Raw genomic sequence first — 25,459 nt, 5'->3', positions numbered from 1 at the left:
CTTGATAAGTTTTTTCAATGAGTACATACCTTGACAAGATTTTGAAGGAGTTCAAAATGGATCAGTCAAAGGAGGAGTTCTTGCCTGTGTTGCAAGGTGTGAAGTTGAGTAAAGACTCAAAACCCGACGACGGAAGAAAATAGAAAGAGAATGAAAAACTATTCCCTATGCCTTAGTCATAGGTTCTATAAAGTATGCTATGCTGTGTACCAGACCTATTGTATAACTTAGCATGATTTTGGCAAGGGAGTAGAATAGTGATCTAGGAGTAGATCACTGGACAGTGGTCAAAATTATCCTTAGAGGACTAAGGAAATATTTCTCGGTTATGGAGGTGATAAAAGAGTTCGTCGTAAAGAGTTACATCGATGAAAGCTTTTGACACCGATCTAGATGACTCTACGTCTCGATCTAGATACATATTTAAAGTGGGAGCAACTAGCTAGAGTAGCTCCATGCAGAGTATTGTAGACATAGAAATTTGCAAAATACATACGGATCTGAATGTTACAGACCCTTAGACTATCCTTCTCTCACAAGAAAAATATGATCACTCTTTGGGTGTTAATCACATAGCGATGTGAACTAGATTATTGACTCTAGTAAACCCTTTGGGTATTGGTCACATGAAGATGTGAACTAATCACATAAAGATGTGAACTATTGGTGTGAAATCACATGACGATGTGAACTAGATTATTGACTCTAGTGCAAGTGGGAGACTGAAGGAAATATGCCCTAGAGGCAATAATAAAGTTGTTATTTATATTTCCTTATATCATGATAAATGTTTATTATTCATGCTAGAATTGCACTAAACGGAAACTTAGTACATGTGTGAATACATAGACAAACAAAGTGTCCCTAGTATGCCTCTACTTGACTTGCTCGTTAATCAAAGATGGTTAAGTTTCCTAGCCTTAGACATGTGTTGTGATTTGATGAACGGGATCACATCATTAGAGAATGATGTGATGGACAAGATCCATCTGTTAGCTCAGCACTATGATCATTTAGTTTATTGCTATTGCTTTCTTCATGACTTATACATGTTCCTCAGACTATGAGATTATGCAACTCCCGAATACCGGAGGAACACCTTTTGTGCAATCAAACGTCACAACGTAACTGTGTGATTATAAATATGCTCTACAGGTGTCTCCGATGGTGTTTGTTGAGTTGGCATAGATCAAGATTAGGATTTGTCACTCTATGTATCAGAGAGGTATCTCTGGGCCCTCTCGGTAATGCACATCACTATGAGTCTTGCAAGCAATGTGACTAATGTGTTAGTCACAGGATGATGCATTACGAAATGAGTAAAGAGAATTGCCGATGACGAGATTGAACTAGGTATGATGATACCGATGATCGAATCTCGAGCAAGTAACATACCGATGACAAAGGGAACAATGTATGTTGTTGTGCTGTTTGATCAAACAAGATCTTCGTAGAATATGTACGAACCAATATGAGCATCCAGGTTCCTCTATTGGTTATTGACCGAAGATGTGTCTCGGTCATGTCTACATAGTTCTCGAACCCGTAGGGTCCGCACGCTTAACGTTCGATGGCGATATGTATTATGAGTTATGTGATTTGATGAACCAAAGGTTATTCGGATTCCTGGATGAGATCAAAGACATGACAAGGAGTCTCGAAATGGTCAAGACATAAAGATTCATATATTGGAAGGCTACATTCGGACACCGGAATGGTTCGGGTCGTTTCGGATAAGTCTCGGAGTACCGGGGGTTACTGGAACCCCCTCCAGGATTTTATTGGACCTTATGGGCCTAGTGGTGGAAGAGAGAAGGCAGGCCAAGAGGTGGCGGCGCCCCCCTAGTCCAAACCGAATTGGACTAGGGCTAGGGGGTCGGGCCCCCTTTCCTTCTCTTCTTCCTCTCCTTCCTTCTTCTCCTACATGGACTAGGAAAGGGGGAAACCTACTCCTACTAGGAGTAGGATTCCCCCCTTTGGGCGCACCCCTTGTGGCCGGCCCTCCTCCTCATAGACACACAAGTTGATGTTTTTGCCGTGTGTGGCGCCCCCTCCACGGATATACACCTCGGTCATATCGTTGTAGTGCTTAGGTGAAGCCCTGCATCGGTAACTTCATCATCACCATCAACACGCCGTCGTGCTGGCGAAACTCACCCTCGGCCTCAGCTGGATCAAGAGTACGGGGGACGTCACCGAGCTGAACGTGTGCAGATCGCGGAGGTGCCGTATGTTCGGTACTTGATCGGTTGGATCGTGAAGATGCTCGACTACATCAACCGTGTTACTTAACGCTTCCGCTTTCGGTCTACGAGGGTACGTAGACACACTCTCCTCTCTCGTTGCTATGCATCTCCTAGATAGATCTTGCGTGGTCGTAGGAAAATTCTGAAATATTGCGTTCCCCAACAGGAGGAGTCCGCTTGCGAGAGATGAACCGGCACCTGCTCGAAGATGTTGAGGTTGCGGATGTGGTTGACATCGGGAGGGTTGGCGTCGGAGAACGGGATGGAGTTGGTGGACGCGGAGGAGGTGACGAACGACATGGTGAGAATGGGACGACGCGGGCGACTCAGACGGCTCGGGTGGAGTAGGGGCAGCGGACGACTCGCGCGGAGGCTCGGGTGGATCGCCGGGGCGGTAGCATCGGCTCGGGCGCGCGCGGCGGCTGGCAGGCGGGAGTGAGGCGGCTGGCTCGGGCGGGAGCGAAGCGGGTTAGCGGTGCGAGCGGGCGGGCGGCTGCTGGTTCGGGTTAGCGGGCTCGGGCGGGTGGCTGGATCAGGTCAGGATCGAGCGGGCAGTAGTGGTGGCCGCCGCGGAGGTCGCGCGAGCGGCAGCGGCCGGGTGGCGGCAGCGGCGGCCGGCGTGGGGAGGCGCGCGGGCGGCGGCATAGGGAAGACGCGCGGCGGCGGCGGAAGCGAGAAAGAAACCTAGAAAACTGATACCATGAATGAGATTATGATTGCATAATGTATTGCTCTTCGTGTATAGGCACGTATATATGACGTATAAAGGTGAGCCATAGAACTTAACTATATAAGGAACTAGGAGGCGGGCCCAATATACAATATTCACTTAACACATATACTCAACATAAAAGCAAGACAACATTCTCAAGCTATTTCGCATTCGCACGAACAGGTTGTGAGCAGATAAACTTACGCATTAAAAGCAGTGCATCAAATTCTCAATCGCTGGAGAAAATAACACAAGAGCGGTGCCAGCTTCCCCATATCCGTAAGCAGTGATTTATGACAACTTGGAAACTTTTATTTTGTTTATATGCAACAAGAGAGGGAAGTTTACAGAATAATATTTTTCTGTAAACCTACATCACTGACCCTGCTTGGACTGTTGGTGTTTTTGTCACTGCAATTTAATTTAGTTATTCAGTATAATTTTACTATTACATTTTTTAGTGAAATGTGATTCAGAAACCTCGTGAAAGTAAAGTAACATCTGTTTCAAAATGGATCGTTATAGTTTAGACAGAAGTTAAGTTTCAGCAATTCCCTTGCCGGAAAGCAAACTAAAATGTATCATTTTTCCTCTGGATTATGCACATTTTTAAAGCATAATGCACTGAAAAGAGCACACAAGTTGAACTGAAAATCAAAATAAAAGTTGGGGTAGCATGCCTGTGAGGAGGGAGGCTGAGGGCAGCAGGACGCACAGTGGGTGAAGGACGCACAAGGATGATGAGTTACCTCTATCATGGAGGCGCTCGGGTTGGAGTGCATCGGCAGCGAGCAGTCGGGCTGCGACAGGGGACAGGTTGGAGGAGTTTTTCCCCTGCTAACAAAAAAAAAAGATATTTCTCCCTATCACCATTTCCCCTGCTAACAACTTCCCTTAAAGGCCATTCTTCGAGCATATGCACAAGGTAACAATTTTAACTACCAGATTCATCACATTTGAACATTTTTTTAGTTTATCTATTGAACGTATGGGGTTTGTATTTTGAACTTATTAGGGTGCCTTTGGGAGTGATGTATTTTTAAAGTTTTTTCGGGAATACTGTGGTTTCTAAAAAAACTTTAGTATTAAATACTTTGAGGTGTTTGGCTTAAGAAATTACAGTGGTCTAAGATACTGTGGTATCTCTAATACTGTAGTTTCTCTACAGTATTTTAAAAAGAGGTCATGACCACTTTATAAAAACCGAGCCAAGAGAAGTCGTTGGGGAGAGCACTTAGCCCGTTGATGTCCAGACTAGAAAATCTGATCGCTGCCTCCGACTCCTCTATCTGTTGCTTATATTTTAAACAATTCGCTCGTTGCCGATTACTTTCTGGATTCTGGGCTTCTGGTAGTGCTGCAGGTCTCGAACCAAGCTAGCCTGTGGAGTAGATTGTTGGTCATTGAAGCACACACTCATACACAGGAGGTTGACCTCGTGCATGGTAGGGCTGCATGAAGCCGGCATCCGTTAGCACATGCTGATTAATCCGGTCGTGTTGCTAGGTGTAGCTGAGTTACCACTGCTGATTGATTTGGCCATGTAGTAAGGTTATCAGTAAAAAAGCTACAGCAAAACAATAGCAGCCAAACACTACGCTGGACTTTTCAAAACTGGGAAAAACTATGTTTTTTAGAAACCAGAGTATATGTGTCGGAGACGGGGAGGAGGTGGGGGCGGGGCGGCGCCGGGATCCGGGAGGAGGTGGGAGCGGGGCGGTAGGGACAGCTGGTCGTGGCGATTGGTGGTGCTATATTCGAATTCAAAAAATTAAAGTTACAACTAACACACGTGATCGATAATCTCATGTTTTTTATGTGGTCTCTTCGACCGTAAGTATAGTTACATATATTGAGCAAGGCACCTCACCCATTATATATACATTTTTAATCAGCTAGAGAACTTTTCGATCAATAACTAAATGTAAATTCACATATGCGTGCTATATCCTGAATAAGGATGCTTCCGCATGTGCTCATCAAATTCTATTTTCCGCATTCATACATTATATCGACAGATACGACTAGCAATAGTGAAAGTAACTTCAGCAGTAACATCAAGTTCAACTCAGCAAATTTACTTACGTGGCAATGAATTAATGAGGAGAGAGGTAGTTTGAGTAATTTAGGTTACTGTAACATCACATGTCCCGGTATAATATGAGTCTATAACCTAATAAATGAACCTTCGCATGACACCACACTTATGTTACTACTTACTATGAAGGTAGTAACATAGTCTAGGGATATGTGTATGTTACACTCCATTGTGGCTAGTCTAATAAATAAAATTCCTACAACATTTGCTCGTCCAATCACTCATATTATAGGGACTCCTTGTGCTTTCACTCAAGTTATACTCCCTCCTTTCTGGTTAGGCTAGCCATAGTGGGGGTAACTTAGTTAGTAGCTTAACACATTGCAAGATAATTTTCCTTATGTGGCAAGTATTTAATGAGGAAAGAGATGCTTGTGGTAACATAAGATGTTACTGTAACATAGTGCTTCCCAAGGCAAAATGAGTCTATGAGCTAATAAATTAAGCAATCTATGACATTACTATTATATTGCTTTGCACTATGAATCTAGTAACTTAGACTAATGTCATATGCATGACACTAGTCTAAGTTACTCCCCACTATGACCAGAATATGAAATCTCATCAACCAAGGCATTTTGTGAGAGGCGGAATGTATCTCGTACTTTACAAAACTACCCCAATTAAACTCATGCATTAATTTGGATTAATTGGAGTGCATGCATGCTTGGCCACTAGATGAGTAGGAACATTACATGCATTGGTGTGTTTCTTTTTAATTCTTGCATGCAAAGCTTTAATGCGCTCCGGAAACTAAAATTGAGATGGAGATGAGCCCTTTAATTGGAAGAACAAAAAAATTGAGATAAACCGTAGTATTGTTTAGCACGACGAAAAAGAATACCTCGTATTCAAGGGACATGGATTTCTTCACATTCATCTGTCTGCACTTCTTACCCATATCGTGTGTGCCCTACCCGCCACCCTTTAAAATGCAAAAGCCTTTTCGTTCGTCATAATGGACCTTTCCATCATTCTTTGAGCAGCAGTTAACAATGCTAATGGCAATCAGTTCTTGATTGATTCTTTTGTCGGTGACCTCCATTTGCCTCATGACAAACTGTTCTCTTATGTTTCTAAGCACAATCTTATTGATACATACACATGTAATTAATGTTATCTATTCTTTTGTCAACGGACGCAGTCCATGAAGACTAATATCTGGAATGTTGGCATTTTATAACCCGTGAGTCATCCTCGCTACAACAAACTTTTGATATAATAACTTGTTTTGACTCAGATTGGTAAGGAGTTCATATGGAAATCAAGGGAACCAAATTTCTGGTTTATTTTGTTCTTACTCTTGCATTTCGAAAATCCAACAACCCTGTGTGATACTATCGCTTGCACAAGTAGAACATTCTTGTTAAGTAACAGGTTTTCCTTAATAATGTTCTAATTTATTGTTTACTCCAAATTGAGTTATCTAATGATTTCATTTGTAAATTCAGGAAACCAAAATGCTTGTTTACTTTAGTTCTTATCTCAAATATAATATACAGAAGATTCATTATATAAATCTACCTATTCTTTTGTAAATTACTGGCACCTATAATGCATGTAATACTTTCTCGATCTTTAAGACCATAGTCTGCATAGAATTAAAGAGAACAATTAATTTTATTAGTGCGTGTCTATAATGTGGCCATACTCTTGCGTAAGTATTAGGAAACTGAAGGGTAAGTTGAAAAAAATAACAATATAACATACAAAAATAGGTAGGAAAGAAAATTTGCAAATTTCCTCTCTATCAAATAGGGATTCTGATACTAATTTTGCGGGATTTTATTCGAATAGATGGATAAGTGTCATATTCCATGCTAGTGTTATTTATTGTGCAACTCCTTGGCGATAGATCTATATGATTATAATTAGAAGCCACCATAGAATTGATGGAGAAAATTTAGTGTACGTGGACGAACATGGTAACTTGTTTCGCTCTTGTTTGTATAATTTTAGTTTTTTTGAGCTAATTAATCCCTTTTTACTTATTACCACAAATTCACAGGGGTGTCATTATTCAATCTGAGCATAGAGCATGCTGTGCTCGACAAATACAACATGGTCTATTGGTACGCCTTGATCCTATGTAAATCATGATTTCTTGCAGTAGATTCCATCTATCCAATCTTGAATGTAATGTGTGCAGTACATTTTTCTTTTCTTTGCAGCAACAATTGCGACACATCAAATTGCGATCGCCGCAGAAGGTGCCCAGACCTGGAGTGCGACTAAGAGCTATGCATCCTCTGCTACAGGAGCTCTGCGAGAACAACTTCTGAGGTTGCTGTGATGAGATGGAGGACGATCACCCGGACAATGGACCCGACTACTTGCACGGGGGCAATCCACACAGCCGCGCTCCTCATCGGGAGGTGAAGGTCAAGACATTACAAGAGAGGCAAAGTTAAAATAGCCAAGTGGGTAGCTAACATAACTGCCAACGGTGGCAGCATCCCTTGCCCTCCCGCCGAGCTCGGGGGCTGCGATCGCCAGGGTCTTGAGCTGAGGCGGCCCTTTCCAGAGCACTGGCTTACGCGTCCAGGGACAGAAGCCACAACGTGCAAACGCTTCTTGACCGTTGCTGATCTAGCAGGTGCTAATGATGCATGCAGCTGGCTTTGCAGTTTGTCTGGGGAGGAAAAGGAGAGCTGCTTCCAGGGAGAACTCGACTGATAATTGGGTGTATTACTCCCTGTCGGACGCTGCAAAGCCGGATGACCGGAAGCACTTCAAGAAACACTGGGTGATGGGAGAACCAGTAGTTTTTGAGGCATTCTAGATAAGATGTCAGGTTTCAGCTGGGAGCCGTGAACCATGTTGTCTCAGATACACGTTGATGACAAGGCTTCTGATCTGGTGAATGTGAAGGCTATCGATTGCCTTAGTTGTTGTGAGGTGAGCGGTAATCTTCTCCTTTTACAACTCAGATCTAGATGATATTACTCCCTCCCGTTATCTAAATATGTCATTTTATAGAACTGTATTAAAAATACTATTTGCATTAATAGATCAGAATCAAATGCATAATTATATCTCCAACACTAGTTCACAGTACATGGAATTAATGTAGTACCAGGGTCTTACCTTTCAGTAAAGATTTCCTAGCTAGCTGAGAAGCAACAGATTTAACATATAAAGGTTTCAGTGCCTTGTATATCTGTATATGTCACGTGCAAAAATTGGGTTCATACTTTAAATATTCATTCCAATCCTTATGAAAAGATGAAGATGATAAGTTAATGTTTCCTAAGCTTCCTTTTTCAGGTCGAAATACACAATAGTAGCTTTTAGCCATAAATCTTAATCTAGTAATTAGTTGCATGCAGTTAGTTGGGCACGCGGTGCGGATCGTAGACTCAGCAGGCGCGCAGTCGATTCTGCGTCGTGCAGCCGGGTCGTGGAGCAGCTTGTGGGCTGCATGCCTGCATGTAGGGATTAGCCATGTAGGTAGCTAGTTATTAGTTAGTTAGCAGATCGTAGAGTGATTCCAGGTTAGTTAGTGGCAAGTTGGACGTGCAGGCTGTGCACCCGTGCTTGTGCTACTTATAAGAATGAAAGCCGTGGTGCTGCAAAGGGAGAGTAGCTAGGAGAAAAAAATGTAGTCTCCGGTGGTCTCTCGCGTGTGTGCACTCACCATGAGGAGTAGTAGCCGGATTTGATCTCCACGACGTGTAGTCTCTCAAGTACGTGACGGTATGTTGCCGACCCGAGTTTGAGCTCGAAGAAGAAGAGCGCCATTCGTGTGGCGAGGCGTTTGAGTGCCGGGAAGAACCTTGTGTCCAGCGTGCTTTTTCTTACACCTTCGTTAGAGCGAGTGAGAGAAAGAGCGCTATCCGGTTTTGTCCCACAATGGCTTCTTCAATAGATACTACAAAGGTCGACATTATGATAATGGTTGGCGAGAGATCCTCAAACTGAAGGACTGTCCTACATCAAATCAATTTGAAGAGCTCTTTCCAAACCATGGAGAAATGTATACGCCTTCATTACCTCTCCAACCATACACCAACCCGAATTTTGGCATCATTAATATTTCAACTTTCCTTCCTAACGATCTTCACAAGGTTGATTTGGGCCCAAAATCATACATAGCATACGATATTTCACAAGAACTTGAAAGAGGAGATTCGGTTACCAGGCTTCATTGCGACTTGATGCGGTAAGTGAGATAGATAAGTGTATGACTGTAACAGAGAGAATTCCTTAATTACCTTGGTAAAATGTAATAAGTGGCCAGAACTCCATTCTATAACCCATTTTAGATTAATCTGCATTATCGAAATGGCGCCCCTACTAGTGGTTTTATTCATTTCTAAGGTTTGGTCTAATATTAGGTCAATGTAATGCTGCATACTACCAAGGTTGCCTCTTATAGGAGGCAAGAAAGTGCCTTAGTTTTTCCGAAATTAAAACACAAGGCCCAAGATAAAATTGGATTATGCAGTGATGATATAAACAGGGACGGCTATGCAAAACATAATACATCACCTGAACATATGGAGGGCCAGGAGGGTGCTCGCTGGGATATATTCAGAATAGGGGATGTCCCACGATTGAAGGAATATTTGAGAGAGCACTCCAAAGAATTTCGTCATGTAGGTTGTTGTCAACTAAAAAAGGATAGTACTTTTGATAACGGAAGTATGTGTACAGTGTACATCTCATTTGATATTTTGGTGCAGGTGTATAACCCAGTGCACGAAGAAACATTTTATCTAACAGAACACCACAAGAGAAAGCTTAAAGTTGAACATGGTGAGTTGTAGTACCTGTAAATCACACAATATATATGAAGTTTCAGAGAAAAGTAAACTAAAGTGTTATGTCTATCCAAATTGGTAATGTGTTTCAGGAGTAGAGCCATGGACTACAGTACAAAAACTTGGAGAGGCTGTTTTCATAGCAGCCGGCTGTCCACATCAAGTATGACAAATTCAGGTATATATCGCCTGAACAAACTATAGGTATAGACATGATCATATTTGACAGCCAAAAACTGGTTTATTATTTCTGTAATATGTAACTGGTTGTGTTCTTCTATTACTTTTGTAGTCTTGTACCAAGATTTGTCAGATAATCATGTTGCTTTAGCGAGCACGTAGGGAATAGTGCATGTTTGTTTCTGAGATTTAGCTTGCATTAGTTGAGTATAGGCTAGCACGTACACGTTCTGTCACGTCTAATTACCATTTGTTTTTGTTAGCTAGTTTGTTAGCCACGAGCCGTAACTTGTGCGAGCCGTGCATGCATTTGCATGGGCCTGAGATGCATCCGTTTGCATCGGGCCGTTTCCTTCAGTCTAGCATCGCGTGGTAGACACGTTCAGCAGCTCGTGGGATGGCACGAGCTAACCGGATCGTGGCGCTTTGGTAGGATCCTTACCGGCCACGTTTTCCCTTCTGTAACCGAACAATGAGATATAAAGGAAGAAAAGCCGAGGAGAAAGTAGAACGGCACCAAAAAAATCTCTCGTGTGTGTCTCATCGTTTTTCCTCCACCTGTACGCGTGTGTCTTCTGGCCTCTGATCCAACAAGATTGTTATAGGCTTTGTTTCACCTGAGAATGTTAGACAATGTATGATGCTGAACAAAGAGCACAGATCAAAGGAAGACAAACTAGAGGTTAACCTTTTTACACCATTATGTTAACCCTATGTTTTGGTGCAAACATAGTTTAATAGAACTATGTTCCAGAACACAAACTCAATCATATTAGGCTCTCTGATTACATGCTTGTTGATTCCAGATTTGTACCTGCAGGTGTCTTTGGTTGAGGAACTGTGACAAACATATTATGTACAAAATGCAGGTCAAGAAGATGATCATCTATGCTGTTAATCATTCTGTTCAGACCTTGAAAGACGATCTGAAACATTTTTTCCTGGAAAGGAGTGCCTCGGCACGAAGCCCTTTATTAACAGATTTCCAATTCTTGCGAGACAATTTGTGACATGCTTTCTCCTTGAGGCAACAAAATTAATTTTCTTAGAATGAATATGTAAACTAGGAGGAAAAGTGGCTGCAGATCACATCCAGGTGCTGCAGAAAATAGTGGTTAAAATTATTAGTATAGCATTTATTTGAGGCACTTGGAGCTAAAATTGAAATATTAAGATGGAGATTTGAATTATGTACTCTTCGTTTTGTAAACACTGTGTTGCAATTGATTTGTGGACCATGGCATGAAAATTCCTACAAGCCATGTTTTTTCAATAATTTCAACAACTCTATGTTAAATAGCTTAGTTAGTTGAACTTTATATCTGTAATATAATCCTGGGAGGTTGCTGGACTGAAGAAATGGGACATAATCTTGTCACTTATTTTTAAGGAAGACAGTAGGGTTTCTCTGTTGTGTATTTTCACTAGTAGAAAAAGGGCCTTCAGTCCCGGTTCATAAGGGCCTTTAGTCCCGGTTCTAGAACCGGGACTAAAATGTCGGTACTAATGCCTCTTCCTTTAGTCCCGGTTCAATCCAGAACCGGGACTAAAGGGCACGGCCACGTGGAGCTCCACCTTTAGTCCCGGTTGGTAACACCAACCGGGACAAAAGGAAATTTTATGATATTTTTTTTAAAAAAAAATTTGAATTTTTTTGAATTTTTTTTATTTTCAAATTTCTGAATTATTTTAACCTCTAGTCTGTAATCACCACCCCTCATCACTTCTCAATTTATCCTCTAATCACCCCTCATCATTCCAAATCATCTAACTTTCCGAACGGTCACCCATTCTCCCACTCCCCCAGCCTGAGCACGCTTAACTTCCGGGTTCTATTCTCCCTCGCTCCAAGTCTGCACTTGTTATTTTCCTGACAATACTAAGATGTCAATCCTATTAACCTTCAGAAATTTTGCTTGAGCATGAAGTGACACATTTCATAGTTTTATTTTGAAACTATTGTTTTAAAAAACAATAATTATTTAGTAACACTAATATTTCTTGAATAATTAGTTTGACCATTGTTTGACCACAGTTTGACCATAGTTTGACCAGATTTGACCAAAATTGAAATAACTGAAATAATTATTTAGTAACCCTAATATTCTAGAATAATTAGTTTGACCATTGTTTGACCACAGTTTGCCCACTGTTTGAATTTTTTTCGATTTTTTCACTCTAGATCTTAAAAGCCCCGTAACTTTTTTTCTATTAGGTTTTTGAGAATTTTGAAAATGATTCGGATGTAACTTTTCGAGTAGATGATTTTTCATATAAAAAACTTTTTCATCCGAGTTAGTATGCAAAAGTTATGCCCATTTTTACAAATTTCAGAGAGATTTTGCAAATAAAGTCAAAATTCACATTTGCAAATTTTCCCAACAACTAGACCACATATCACATGGGAAACTTATTTTCTTTTATTTTTTTGACATTTCCATCATTTTTTTTATTTTTTTAAACTGAAAAGGCGATCCAGGGGGTAGAGTTTGAAAATGGGACCTTTAGTACCGGTTCGTGGCACGAACCGGGACTAAAGGTCTCATCCCCATTAGTCCCGGTTCGTGCCTCAAACCGGGACTAAAGGTCTAATCTTTAGTCCCGGTTTGAGGCACGAACCGGGACCAATGGTTGTGGGCCAGGAGCGAGGCCCATTGGTCCTGGTTCATCCCACCAACCGGGACCAAAAGGTCCAGATGAACCGGGACCAATGGCCCACGTGGCCCGGCCAGCCCCCTGGGCTCACGAACCGGGACCAATGCCCCCATTGGTCCTGGTTCTGGACTGAACCGGAACTAATGGGGTTACCCGGCCTGGACCAAAGCCCCCTTTTCTACTAGTGTTTTTTTACAAGTTTGTATATGAAAAAAATTACAATGTAAAATGGCCGGTCAGCTTAGGCTAATCTTGCTGCATGAGTTGTCATATGTAATCGTCATAGATGTATATGGACCCATGTTGGTTATTTTCAGTCTTGGTGCTATTCCATTGCCCCATTTTTCAGCATCTCAACACTTACCACCATGAACAAAATGATTTTGTGGCACTGTTTGTAACACCTTGAAACATCCTCAATGTTTCATGAAGGAATTTATGTGCAACAATAATATGCTCTCCAAAATTTAAGCAAACATCTATTAGCCGACAGAGCTCAATCATTTCTCTTTGGTAAAACTCCCAGTGCACTATTTGAATGAAAAATATCTTCTTCCAAATTTTACCAATCCTGAAAAAAGCCAGCCCTTGGTGCTTGTATGATGGCGGATGTCCTGGCAGCCGATCAAGAACGTCTGTTGTCTGAGCCTTTAGATAATAGAGAATAGCAATGCCCAGTGGGAGCTTGAGGGATGACGACTCACAAGACCACTCAACAGGCAGGCGCTGTTGAATAGGGAACAGCATAGGCAAGCTAGAGTATAGGGAGGTACAATATGCATGTAAAGAAGACGGTTCTACATGTTGTTAATCCCGCTGTTGAGACCTTGAAACACAATCTGAAATATATTTTTCCCAGAAAGCAGTTACCTGGAATGAAGCCCTTTATTAAAATATTTGCGGTTCTTATGAGACAATTTGTGACATGCTTTTTCCTTGACACAACAAAATTACTTTTCTTAGAACTATGATGTAAACTAGGAGGAAAAGCGGGTGCAGATCACATTCAGGTGCTGTGAAAAATAGTGGTCAAGTTATTTAACATAGCATTTATTGAGGCTCTTGGAGCTAGAATTATTTCAGAGTAATATTGAGGTAGACATTTGAATTATGCACGCTTCATTTTGTTAACACTTTTTTGCAATTGCTTTGTGGTAGGGAAAGATTCCTAGAAGCCATGATTCCTTGATAATTTCGACAACACTATCTTGAATAGCTTAGTTAATTAAAATGTATTCATGTAAGATAATCCTGGGAGGTTGTGGGATTGAAGAAACGAGATATAATTTTGTCTCTTTTTCAAGGAAGACAGTTGGTTAATTGAATGTATCTTAATATGGTATCAGATCTGAGGTATCGGTTTCGAGTCTCGGTCCCTGCATTTTCCTCAACTTCATTTGCATAGATGTGGCACTAGAGTTATTTTCACTGACCGAGCAGCGGTCTATGATACATTATCATCACTGTCCGGTCGGCCAGCCTGTGTGTGACAATGATGACATCACCGACCCAGAAGCACCGACGGGCTGCTAGCGCGTCAGTGATGATACATTTTTTTGCCGGTGAGTGTTATGTGGCCTTCTAGTAGTGTCTCTTCCCCACAACGTTCTCTTCACACTCCCTACACCATAAATTAGTGCCACCATCCCCACATTAAAACAACAATGCTATTAGAAGGACACTCCAGCCGACTCCTGAAATCATGCCCGCTGCAGCAATGCCAGTGCCCTTGGACCGGTCAATGTTGGAGACACCAACCCCGTGTAAGGGATGCATGTGCTGCTGGTGGAGAACGCCGTGTTGTTGCAGAAACGAAGCAGGTGCTGACCAGTAATGAAGCAAACTTCAAGATCACAGGATTGCATTGTTCCATGGCCATGGTTATGTTCACCAAATCTCTTCATCGTGCAAATGGTGTATTAGAGGACCATACAGTAACAGTGGCCTTGCCCTATGATGTGATATTCATAGACTGCCAGGTAAATTTGTCCAGCAACAACATTCCAAGCATCCATCCAATCTTAATTTCCTTTTAGGCTTTGCAAAAAAGATAAAAACTGATGTTGTTCATTCTCCGGTCAAATGACAAATCCAATAGAAAAGATAAAAACCGCATAGATTGTTTTGTGCTGTGCCAAGGGAAAAAATGTCTTCCAACTTCCACTTGACGATAAACTTACGATAAATAGACGTTAGTGGCATATGAGTACCCGGTGAAAACATTCAGTAATATGTTAGGGAGTCAAAAAAATTGAGTGACATATGGGATGGCCAAAGTGTCCATGATGTATATGGAATCTACTCATTTTGAAAAGCACGAGTTCATTTTAGCGAATAATGGGACTTGCACCTTTTCACCCAGTTGCAATTGCGGAAAAGTGGAAATTAGATTTTCGTTGAAATGATGCCCGGCATTTTCTTCAGGTTGCGTGCATGAGTGTGGTCTGTTGTTTGGGTAATCGTCTTCTGTCTTGTCGCAGATTATGACACACATCACATAGCCAGGCTCTGGTCACCTCCTATGGATCATCGTAGATTGAAGTGTTGCAATTTTTGATGAAAATAAATGCAAAAAGTGTGGTGCACACATGATGTACGTTAAAGAGTGGACTGATGGCTTCTCAAAAATAAGAATAAATATTGGATTGAAGGAATCTTTTTTCAGAATACATGATATACATATATCAAGACTTTCCACTAGACCCTCTCATCCCTATGCTAACCGGCATGTTTGGTCCTTAGGTTGGACAGTGGTACATATGTGAATTTGCAAATAATTGAAGATCGATTATAACTAACATAAGCGAGAACATTGGACTTCTTATGATATTCGATTAGATCAAAGAACATATACATCTATAAATCATGCATACATAATCAAAATAGTTTGTATCCAGTGTTAACAGAAAGTCAAAATCATCACACAATAAAGCATACCAAAGATTACATCAAATCGATCACAACTAAGTGATACAATTGAGAAACTAGAGAGAGAAGATGCCACATAGCTAGTGTTATGGACCATAATCCATACTAGTGGTTGGGGCGCACCCCTGGGTTAGCCTCCTGAGAGGAAGGTTAGGCGCTGCTAGGTAGGAGGCAACCCTTTCACCTAATTTTTCCGCGTTCTGTTTAGCACATGCATAATTAAAGGATTGGGATGATGTGGCGTAAAAACTAAGAGAAAGGAATTCAGCAAGGGATGTTAGGAGAATAACGTATACTTGAAAGATTTGATGAGCGTGATATATTGGAGCTTAATCTATATACTTCCGAATTAACTCCCATGTCTTGTTCTCACAAATTTGTAAGGCCTCTTTTGGTTCATAGGATAGGATTATCGTAGGAATAGGAATTTTGTAGGAAATGAGATGTCATGTATTTCAAATCCTATGAGTAGGAATAGGAAACGAGATGTCATTTGGTTGACACCAAAGGAATTTTTCTATTAAGTCTAGGCTCATTTTTATTTTCCTATGAAATGTGGAGGATAGGAAGCAATCCTATGTAGGAATACGAATCCATTCCTATGAACCAAAGGGCTCTAAAGGAAAAAATCCTATAAGAATCCTATCCTCTAGAATTCCTATGAAATTCCTTCAAAGCAAAGGAGGCCTAAACGATTACAGGAGAATATAGGATTCCTAGAAATAGATAGAGGAGACATATGTATACTGAGTCATTGCCTGACGACCAAGGCTGAGCCCCACCACCTCCTCCACCCTCATCACAACGTCCAGCTTATCTCCTCCTAGTCCGAATCCTTCGTGGAATCACATTACTACAACGATGCCATCTCCACCGCCCTCTTTCTTGGCCTGATAGAGAGAGTCATTGGCAAGCCAAAGGGGTTACGAACGGGTAGTCATGGTGCAGTAGCACGGTCAGGAAGCCGTAATCGGATGGCACGGCCAGATCATTTGGACGGCTCCAGCAGGGAGGCGAACGACATATACGATCTCAATTTAGAATTTCTATTTTCAATACCTTGCAAATAATTTACTTCTTTTGTTGAAGAATCCATAAATTCAGAATTTCATGGAACGCCCGCTTGTCCAGTAATGATATAATAGGATAAGTACCACAAGCAAATATGGAAATTGCAACCTTCTGATCTTAGAAGCTTCCACTTACCAAAGATATATAAGTTCTATTGTCACTACAATGGGAGAATATTCACAAAAATCTCTTTCAGATTTTCATCTTCTGTAATTTGTCCCAAAATCCTGTCATTGGAAATAGATTCTGATGACGTGTTGCGCTCCGCAGGCTGTTCCTCAATTGAAAACAACAATTTGGACATTTGGTCTTTCATAGCTTATATATCATATTTGCCCTTCTCTTGTGTTCACTAGTAGAAAAAGGAGGCTTTGGTCCAGGCCGGGTAAGCCCATTAGTCCCGGTTCAGTCCAGAACCGGGACCAATGGGTGCATTTATCCCAGTTCGTGCGGCTAAGGCATTAGTCCCGGTTCACCTAGTCCCTTTAGTCCCAGTTCGTGCCACGAACCGGGACTAATGGGCTTTGAGGCATTTGTACCGGTTCATGGCATGAACCGGTACTAAAGGTCCCATTTTCAAACTCCCCCCCCCCTCGTGGACTACCTTTTCAGTTTTAGGAAAAACAAAAGAAAATGATGGAAATGTCAAAAAAATAAAATAAAATAAGTTTCCCAGGTGATATGTGGTCTAGTTGTTGGGAAAATTTACAAATATGAATTTCGACTTTATTTACAAAATCTCTCTGGAATTTGTAAAATGGGCATAACTTTTGCATACGAACTCGGATTAAAAAGTTTTTTATATGAAAATCATCTACTTGAAAAGTTACATCCGATGGAGACCGCCTACGGCCTGTTTGCAAATTTGTAGAATCCTCAAATTCCAAAAGGAAAAAAATTTATGCTCAAATTTCAGTTATTTTAAATTTTCATTAAATCTGGTCAAACTATGGTCAAACTACTTATTCAAGAAGTATTAGTGTTACTAAATAATTATTCAAGAATATTAGTGTTATTAAATAATTATTTCAGTTTTTTTAATTTTGGTCAAATCTGGTCAAACTATGGTCAAACTGTGGTCAAACAATGGTCAAACTACTTATTCAAGAAATATTAGTGTTACGAAAAAATTATTGTTTTTAGAACAATAGTTTGAAACTCAAACAGTGAAATGTGTGACTTCATGCTCAAGCTAAACTCCTGAGGGTTAATAGGATTGACATCTTATTATTGTGAGGAAAACAACGAGTGCAGACATGGATACGAGGGAGAATAGAACCCGGAAGTTAAGCGTGCTCAGGCTGGGGGAGTGGGAGGATGGGTGACCGTCCGGGAAGTTAGATGATTTAGAACGATGAGGGGTGATTACAGATTAAATTGAGCAGTGATGAGGGGTGATTAGAGATTAGAGGTTAAAATAATTCAGAAATTTGAAAATAAAAAAATTTTAAAAAAAAATTCAAAAAAAATCAGAAAATTTCCTTTAGTACCGGTTGGTGTTACCAACCGGGACTAAAGGTGGACCGGCCACGTGGAGGGTCTTTAGTCCCGGTTCTGGTTTGAACCGGGACTAAAGGGTCAGGGCATTAGTAACGACCCTTTAGTCCCGGTTCAAGAACCGGGACTAAAGGCCCTTATGAGCCGGGACTAAAGGCCCTTTTTCTACTAGTGGTTCCTTCTACGATTAGATTGTATGTATGGACAATCTTTTGCTGACTAATTCGATATGCACATCCAATCGCCCTCCTTTGGGTGGAATGGTTCCACACAACCTCGAGGAGCACCACACGCGATGCTCCAAAGAGGGTGGTACCTTCTCCACACACCTTGGTCGATGCAAGCATCACCTTGGCCTCGCTCTCGATATCATTGAAGTCCACCATCAAGGCCTTGCGGGTTTTAAGAGAGACGTTTCCACTCATATACAGGAGCTCGTTGCATTTAGTCCAGTTGAACTCTTTCCTCAGCTGTTCCATGATCAAGTCCAATGGTTCAAGAAACTGGCTAAACACAAGCATCACTCCTTTAAAGCTTCACTACTAGAATTTTTGTCATTGCTGAGTGCAATATGCTAGGAAGTCGGCAATAGTATCTTTGCCGAGTTCCTACCAAAGAGGTACTCGACAAAAATTAAAACTCGGCAAACACGTACTTGCCGAGTATCGTCAACGAAATACTCGCTAAAACAACAAAACTCGGCAAACAGGGCATTGCCGAGTGCTAAACTTGGAAAAGGGGGTCTTTACTGAGTGTGCCACTCGGCAAAAGGGGGTCTTAGCTACAATGCATTGTTTTAGCTATAGCGGTTACATACGACCTCGGATGAAGATGCCTCAAAAATTAAAGTTGTTCATTTTGATGAGATGGATAATTTTATGTTGACAACTTTTACATTTGATGCCATATTATTTACAATTTTTCCATTTAAGATTTGGTCTCAAATGACCAACACGATGACCATACTCATGCCAAATAGAGTTTTGAACTTTTCATACAAAAATATCATTTTCTATTTTGTAAGTACCAACCGGGACTAAAGGCCCTGTGTCCAATCTTAATTTGTTTTAGGCTTTGCAAAAAATGAAAAAAAACCTGATGTTGTTCACTCTCCGGTCAAATGACAAATCCAATAGAAAAGATAAAAACCACAAAGATTGTTTTCTGCTGTGGTAATGGAATCAATGTCTTCCAACTTACACTTGAGAAATAAATAGACGTTAGTGGCATATGAGTACCCAGTGAAAACATTCAGTAATATGTTAGGGAGTCAAAAAAATTGAGTGACAAATGGGATGGACAAAGTGTCGATGATGTATAAGGAATCTACTCATTTTGAAAAACACGAGTTCATTTTAGCGAATAATGCAACTTGCACCTTTTCACCCAGTTGCACTTGGGGAAAAGTGGAAATTACATTTTCATTGAAATGGTGTCCGACATTTTCTTTAGGTTGCGTGCATGAGTGTGTTCTGTTGTTTGGGTAATCGTCTTCTGTCTTGTCGCAGATGATGACACACATCTCATAGCCAGGCTCTGGTCACCTCCCATGGATCATCGTAGATTGAAGTGTTGCAATTTTTGATGGAAATAAATGCAAAAAGTGTGGTGCACACATGATGTAGGTTAAAGATTGGACTGATGGCTTCTCAAAAATAAAAATAAATATTTGATTGAAGGAATCTTTTTTCAGAATACATGATATACATATATCAAGACTTTCCACTAGACCCTCTCACCCCTATGCTAACCGACATGTTCGGTCCTTAGGTTTGACAGTGGTACATATGTGAATTTGCAAACAATTGTAGATCGATTATAACAAATATAAGCTAGAACATTGGACTTCTTATGATATTCGATTATATGAAAGAATATATACATCAATAAATCATGCATACATAATCAAAATAGTTTGTATCCAGTGTTAATACAAAGTCAAAATCATCACACAATAAAGCATACCAAAGATTACATCAAATTGATCACAGCCAAGTGATAAAATTGAGAAAATAGAGAGAGAAGATGCCACATAGCTAGTGTTATGGACCATAATCCATAATAGTGGTTGGGACGCACCCCTGGGTTAGCCACCTGATAGGAAGGTCAGGCGCTGCTAGGTAGGAGGCAACCCTTTCACCTATTTTTTTTCTATTTTTGTATAGCACATGCATAATTAAAGGATTGTGAGGAGGTGGCGTACAACTAAGAGAAATGATTTCAGCATGTGATGTTAGGAGAATAACATATACTTGAAGGATTTGATGAGTGTAATATATTGAAGGTTAATCTATATACTTTAGAATTAACCTGCCATGACTTGTTCTCAAAAAATTGTAAACGATTACAGGAGAATATAGGATTCCTAGAAATATATAGAGGAGACATACGTATACTGAGTCATTGCCTGACGACCAAGGCTGAGCCCCACCACCACCTCCATCCTTGTTGCCAACGACACAGATGAGCCCCCGAACCTCATCACCACGTCATCTCCTCCCACTCCGAATTCTTCATGCAATCTCACTGCTGCAAGGATGCCATCTCCGCTGCCCTCTTTCTTGGCCTGATAGAGAGAGTCAGTGGCAAGCCAAAGGGGATACAAACGGGTAGTCATGGTGCGGTAGCACGGCCAGGAAGCCGGAATCGGATGGCACGGCGGATTATGACGCCAGCTCCAGCAGGGAGGCGTACCACATATACGATCTCAATTTATAATTTCTATTTTCAATACCTTGCAAATAATTTACTTCTTTTGTTGAAGAATCCATAAATTCAGAATTTGATGGAACGCCTGCTTGTCCCCTAATGATATAATCGGATAAGTACCACAAACAAATATGGAAATTACAACATTCTGATCTTAGAAGCTCCCACTTACGAGAAGATCTATAAGTTCTATTGTCACTATGATGGGAGAATATTCACAAAAATCTCTTTCAGATTTTCATCTTCCGTCATTTATTCCTTCTACGATTAGATTGTATATATGGACAATGTTTTGCTGACCAATTCGATATGCACATCCAATCGTCCTCCTTTGGTAGAAGGGTTCCACACAACCTCGAGGAGCACCACACGCGACGCTCCAAAGAGGGTGGTACCTTCTCCACACACCTTGGTCGATGCAAGCATCACCTTGGCCTCGCTCTCGATATCATTGAAGTCCACCATCAAGGCCTGGCGGGTTTTAAGAGAGACCATTTCCACTCATATACATGAGCTGGTTGCGTTTAGTCCAGTTGAACTCTTTCCTCTGCTGTTCCATGATCAAGTCCAATGGTTCAAGAAACTGGCTAAACACAAGCATCACTCCTTTAAAGATTCACTACTGGAATTTTCGTCTTTGCCGAGTGCAATATGTTAGGCAGTCGGCAATAGTATCTTTGTCAAGTTCCTACCAAAGAAGTACTCGGCAAAAGGTATTTCGCCGATGTTGTCAACGAAACACTCGGTGAAACAACAAAACTCAGCAAACAGGGCATTGCCGAGTGCTAAACTCGGAAAAGGGGGTCTTTACTGAGTGTCCCACTCGGCAAAAGGGTGTCTTAGCTACAATGCATGGTTTTGGCTGTAGTGGTTTCATACGACCACAGATGAAGATGCCTCAAAAATCAAAGTTGTTCATTTTGATGAGATGGATAACTTTATGTTGACAACTTTTACATTTGATGCCACATTATTTACACTTTTTCCCATGAAAAATTTGGTCTCAAATGACCAATGCAATGACCATATTCATTCCATAGTTTGTTATAATGTGGTGAACTTTGGCATATAGGTGAATATTTCCATTACAAACAATGTTGCCAAATAGAGTTTTGAACTTTTTGTAGAAAATATAATTTTCTATTTTCTAAGTATCAACCGGGACTAAAGGCCATTTGTCTAATCTTAATTTTTTTTTTAGATTTTGCAAAAAAGAAAAAACTGATGTTGTTCATTCTTCGGTCAAATGACAAATCCGATAGAAAAGATAAAAACTGAATATATTGTTTTCTGCTATGCCAAGGGAAAAAATGTCTTCCAACTTCCACTTGACGATAAACTTACGATAAATAGATGTTAGTGGCATATGAGTACCAGGTGAAAAAAATCAGAAATATGTTAGGGAGTCAAAAAAATTGAGTGACACATGGGATGGACAAAGTGTCAATGATGTATAAGGAATCTACTCATTTTGAAAAGCACGAGTTCATTTTAGCGAATAATGCAACTTGCACCTTTTCACCCAGTTGCACTTGGGGAAAAGTGGAAATTACATTTTCATTGAAATGATGTCCGACATTTTCTTCAGGTTGCGTGCATGACTGTGGTCTGTTGTTTGTGTAATTGTCTTCTGTCTTGTCGCAGATGCTGACACACATCTCATAGCCAGGCTGTGGTCACCTCCCATGGATCATCGTAGATTGAAGTGTTGCAATTTTTGATGGAAATGAATGCAAAAAGTGTGGTGCGCACATGGTGTAGGTTAAAGAGTGGACTGATGGCTTCTCAAAAATAAAAATAAATATTGGATTGAAGGAATCTTTTTTCAGAATACATGATATACATATATCAAGACTTTCCACTAGAACCTCTCACCCCTATGCTAACCGACATGTTCGGTCCTTAGGTTGGACAGTGGTACATATGCGAATTTGGAAATAATCGTAGACCGATTATAACAAATATAAGCTAGAACATTGGACTTATTATGATATTCGATTAGATCAAAGAACATATACATCAATAAATCATGCATACATAATCAAAATAGTTTGTATCCAGTGTTAATAGAAAGTCATAATCATCACACAATAAAAGCATACCAAAGATTACATCAAAATGACCACAACCAAGTGATAAAATTGAGAAAATAGAGAAAGAAGATGCCACATAGCTAGTGTTATCGACCATAATCCATACTAGTGGTTGGGACGCACCCCTGGGTTAGCCTCCTGAGTGGATGGTCAAGCGCTGCTAGGTAGGAGGCAAACCATTCACCTAATTTTTTTCTTGTTCTGTATAGCACATGCATAATTAAAGGATTAGGAGGAGGTGGCGTAAAACTAAGAAAAAGGAATTCAGCAAGTGATGTTAGGAGAATAACATATACTTGAAGGATTTGATGAGTGTAATATATTGAAGCTTAATCTATATACTTTAGAATTAACCTCCCATGACTTGTTCTCACAAATTTGTAAACGATTACAGGAGAATATAGGATTCCTAGAAATAGATAGAGGAGACATACGTATACTGAGTCATTGCCTGGCGACCAAGGCTGAGCCCCACCACCACCTCCATCCTTGTTGCCAACGACACAGATGAGCCCCCGAACCTCATCACCACGTCATCTCCTCCCACTCCGAATTCTTTGTGCAATCTCACTGCTGCAAGGATGCCATCTCCGCTGCCCTCTTTCTTGGCCTGATAGAGGGAGTCAGTGGCAAGCCAAAGGGGATACGAACGGGTAGTCATGGTGCGGTAGCACGGCCAGGAAGCCAGAATCGGATGGCACGGCGGATTATGACGCCAGCTCCAGCAGGGAGGCGTACCACATATACGATCTCAATTTATAATTTCTATTTTTAATACCATGCAAATAATTTACTTCTTTTGTTGAATAATCCATAAATTCAGAATTTGATGGAACGCCTGCTTGTCCCCTAATGATATAATCGGATAATTACCACAAACAAATATGGAAATTACAACATTCTGATCTTAGAAGCTCCCACTTAACAGAGATCTATAAGTTCTATTGTCACTATGATGGGAGAATATTCACAAAATTCTCTTTCAAGTTTTCATCTTCTGTCATTTGTTCCAAAATCCTGTCATTGGAAATAGATTCTGATGACGTGTTGCGCTCCGCAGGTTGTTCCTCAATTGAAAACAACAATTTGGCATTTGGTCTTTCTTAGCTTATATATCATATTTGCCCTTCTCTTGTGTTCCTTCTACGATTAGATTGTATGTATGGACAATCTTTTGCTGACCAATTCGATATGCACATTCAATCACCCTCCTTTGTGTAGAAGGGTTCCACACAACCTCGAGGAGCACCACACACGACGCTCCAAAGAGGGTGGTACCTTCTCCACACACCTTGGTCGATGCAAGCATCACCTTGGCCTCGCTCTTGATATCATTGAAGTCCACCATCAAGGCCTTGCGGGTTTTAAGAGAGACGTTTCCACTCATATACAGGAGCTCATTGCATTTAATGCAGTTGAACTCCTTCCTCAGCTGTTCCATGATCAAGTCCAATGGTTCAAGAAACTGGCTAAACACAAGCATCGCTCCTTTAAAGCTTCACTACTGGAATTTTCGTCATTGCTGAGTGCAATATGTTAGGCAGTCGGCAATAGTATCTTTGCCGTGTTCCTACCAAAGAGGTACTTGGAAAAAATTAAAACTTGGCAAACACGTACTTGCCGAGTATCGTCAACGAAACACTCGCTAAAACAACAAAACTCGGCAAACAGGGGATTGCCGAGTGCTAAACTTGGAAAAGGGGGTCTTTACTGAGTGTCCCACTCGGCAAAAGGGGGTCTTAGCTACAATGCATTTGTTTGGCTGTAGCGGTTGCACACGACCTTAGATGAAGATGCCTCCAAAATCAATGTTGCTCATTTTGACGAGATGGATAATTTTGTGTTGACAACGTTTACATTTGATGCCATATTATACAATTTTCCATTTAAAATTTGGTCTCAAATGACCAACACAATGACCATATTCATTCCATAGTTTATGATAATTTGGTGAACTTGGGCATATAGGTGAATCTCTACATTACAAACAATGTTGCAAAATAGAGTTTTGAAATTTTCGTACAAAAATATCATTTTCTATTATGTAAGTATCAACCGGGACTAAAGGCCCTGTGTCAAATCTTAATTTGTTTTTAGGCTTTGCAAAAAAGAAAAAACTCATGCTGTTCATTCTCCGGTCAAATGACAAATCCAATAGAAAAGATAAAAACCACATAGATTGTTTTCTGCTGTGCCAAGGGAAAAAATGTCTTCGAACTTCAACTTGACAATAAATAGACGTTAATGGCATATGAGTACCCGGTGAAAACATTCAGTAATATGTTAGGGAGTCAAAAAAATTGAGTGACACATGGGATGGACAAAGTGTCTATGATGTATAAGGAATCTACTCATTTTGAAAAACACGAGTTCATTTTAGCGAATAATGCAACTTGCACCTTTTCACCTAGTTGCACTTGGGGAAAAGTGGAAATTTAATTTTGATTGAAATGATGTCCGACATTTTCTTCAGGTTGCGTGCATGAGTGTGGTCTGTTGTTTGTGTA

The 25,459-nt window shown here is 40.7% G+C and overlaps 3 pseudogenes; 1 reads left to right on the top strand and 2 right to left on the bottom strand.

Moving 5' to 3' along the window:
* Positions 1 to 9,555: 9,555 nt before the first annotated feature.
* Positions 9,556 to 13,063, top strand: LOC125506646 (annotated as a pseudogene).
* Positions 13,064 to 16,813: 3,750 nt separating this feature from the next.
* Positions 16,814 to 18,629, bottom strand: LOC125506645 (annotated as a pseudogene).
* Positions 18,630 to 21,097: 2,468 nt separating this feature from the next.
* Positions 21,098 to 24,393, bottom strand: LOC125506644 (annotated as a pseudogene).
* Between the last annotated feature and the right edge of the window lie 1,066 nt (positions 24,394 to 25,459).

Source organism: Triticum urartu, chromosome 5, assembly GCF_003073215.2.
Source record: "Triticum urartu cultivar G1812 chromosome 5, Tu2.1, whole genome shotgun sequence".
Lineage (NCBI taxonomy): Eukaryota > Viridiplantae > Streptophyta > Magnoliopsida > Poales > Poaceae > Triticum > Triticum urartu.
Note: the sequence above shows the minus strand (reverse complement) of the source record. Positions and strands in the feature narration are given on the sequence as shown.